Here is a 3,086-nt window from a genome sequence, read left to right on the forward strand (position 1 = left end):
AAAACCATAAAAACCCTAGAAGAAAACCTGGGCAATATCATTCAGGACATAGGCATGGACAAAGACTTCCTGACAAAGAACCAGCTTTTATTTCATTTATGTTTTGTAATTTTCATTTCAATTTCTTCTAGTTCTGATCAGATCTTTGTTATTTCTTTTCTTCTGCTGGGTTTGGTTTTTTTTTTTTTTTTTTTTGTTTCCCTAGTTCCTTGATGTGTGAGTTTAGATTGTTTCTTCTTTCTCTTTTAGACTTTTTGATGTAGACATTTAATGCTATGAATTTTCCTCTTAGTACCACTTTTGCTATATCTCAGAGGTTTTGATAGGTTGTTTCACTATTATTTTTCATTTCAAAGAACTTTTAAATTTCCATCTTGATTTCATTGTTGATGCAATAATCATTCAGAAGTAGACTATTTAATTACCAGGTATTTGTATAGTTTTGAAGATTTTTTGGAGTTAATTTCCAATTTTATTTCACTCTGATCTGAGAGAGTACTTGATATAATTTTAATTTTCTTAAATTTACTGAGTCTTCTTTTGTAGCCTATCATATGGTCTGTCTTGAAGACTGTTCTATGTGCTGATGAAAAGAATGCATATTCTGCGGTTGTTGGGTAGAATGTTCTGTAAATATGTTGTTTGTTTTTTCTAGGTTAAAGTTTAAACCCATTGTTTCTTTCTTGACATTCTGTCTTGATGACCTGTTTATGCTGTCAGTGGAGTATTGAATTCCCCAATTATTATTGTGTTACTATCTTATTTACTATGTCTAGTAATAATTGTTTTATAAATTTGGGAGCTCTAGTGTTAGGTGCATGTATATTTGGGATTGTGATATTTTCCTGTTGGACTTGTCCTTTTATTATTATATAATGTCTCTCTTTGTCTTTTTTTAAACTGTTGTTGCATTAAAATTTGTTTTGTCTGATATATGAAGAGCTATCCCTGCTAACTTTTGGTTTTCCTTTACATAAGATGTCTTTTTCTACCCCTTCACCTTAAGTTTATGTGTGCCTTTATGTGTTAGGTGAGTCTCTTGAGGACAGCAGATAATTGATTGGTGGATTTTTTTTTTTTCATTTTGCCATTCTTTGTCTTTTAAGTGAAGCACTTAGGCCATTTATTTGGTTGGTCCAAAATAAATTGCAGGGTTTTTTTTTTTTTGCCATTAGTAATGGCAGAAACTGCAATTAATTTTGCAGCAAACTAATACATTCAGCGTTAGGATTGAGATGTGAGATACTATCCCATTCATTGTGCTAGTTGTTGCCTGAATACTTTGCTTTATTTTCATTGTGTTATTGTTTTATAGGCCCTGTGAGATTTATACTTGAACTAAGTTCTATTTTGGTGTATTTTGAGCTTTTGTTTCAAGATTTAGAACTCCTTTGTCATTTCTTGTAATGCTGGCTTGATAGTGGTGAATTCTCTCAGCATTTGTTTGTCTGAAAACAACATTATTTATTCTTCATTTATGAAGCTTAGTTTCACTGGGTACAAAATTCTTGTGTAATAATTATTTTGTATAATGAGGCTAAAGATAGAACCCTAATCCTTTCTGACTTGTAGGGTTTCTGCTGAGAAATCTACAGTTAATCTGACGGGTTTTCTTTTATAGGTTACCTAAGGCTTTAGCCTCACAGCTCTTAAAATTTTTTCCTTATCTTGACTTTAGATAACCTGATGACTTTGTGCTTAGGTGATAATCTCTTTGTGATAAATTTCCTAGGACTTTTTTGAACTTCTTTAATTTGGATATCTAGATTTCTAGCAAGTCCAGGGAAATTTTCCTCAATTATTCCCTAAAATAAGTTTCTAGACTTCTAGATTTCTCTTCTTCCTTAGGAACACAAATTATTCTTATGTTTGGTCATTTTACATAATTCTAATTTTCTTGGAGCCTTTGTTCACTTCTTTTACTCTTTATTCTTTGTCTTTGTCAGATTGGATTAATTCAAAGGTCTTAAGAAACAAAAAGTTTTAACAAAATCCTAAGAAACAGACTCTAACGCCACATCTAAAAGATTATATACCATAATCAAGGGTATTCTATATTAGGGATGCAAGGATGTTTCAACATACACAAATAAATACATGTGACACATCAAATCAACATAATGAAGGATAAAAATCATATAATTTCTCAGTCGGTGAATAAAAGGCATTTGATATAATTCAGCATTCCTTCATAATGAAAGCTCTCAACAAACTAAGTATAGAAGAAACATATCTCAAAATAATAAAGGTCATATACTACTAACCCAGAGTCAACATCATACTAAATGGGGAAAAGTTGAAAGCATTTTCCCTGACAACTGGAACAGCACAAGAATACCCACTTTCACCATTACTATTCAACATAATACTGGAAGTCCTAGCCAGAACTAACAGGAAAGAGAGGAAAAAAAAAAAAAAAAAGCATCCTAATTGGAAATCAGGAAGTCAAATCAACCCTGTTCCCTGATGGTATGATCTTATATCTACAAAACTTAAAGACTATATCAAAAATCTCTTAGATTTTATAAATGAATTCAGTAAAGTTGCAAAATAAAACATCAATGTACAAAAATGAGTAGTGTGTTTATACACCAATAATGATCTAGCTCAGAACAAAAGGAAGAAGGCAAGCCCATTCACAATAGCTACAAATATACGAAATAACTAGGAATACATAAAACTAAGGAAGTAAAATATCTCTAGAAGGAGAACTACAAAACATTGATAAAATAAATTGTAGATGACACAAACAGATAGAAAAATATCTCATGCTCATGGAATAAAATAATTAACATAGCTAAAATAACCACATTATCCAAAGCCATGGATTAGAGACTTAAATGTTAGACCTAATACCATAAAAACCCTAGAAGAAAATCTAGGTAGTACCATTCAGGACATAAGCATGGGCAAGGACTTCATGTCTAAAACACCAAAAGCAACGGCAGCAAAAGCAAAAATTGACAAATGGGATCTAATTAAACTAAAGAGCTTTTGCACAGCAAAAGAAACTACCATCAGAGTGAACAGGCAACCTACAGAATGGGAGAAAATTTTTGCAACCTACTCATCTGACAAAGGGAGTC

This window comes from Rhinopithecus bieti, unplaced genomic scaffold (genome assembly GCF_001698545.2).
Source record: "Rhinopithecus bieti isolate Rb0 unplaced genomic scaffold, ASM169854v2 scaffold_13500, whole genome shotgun sequence".
Classification (NCBI taxonomy): Eukaryota; Metazoa; Chordata; class Mammalia; order Primates; family Cercopithecidae; genus Rhinopithecus; species Rhinopithecus bieti.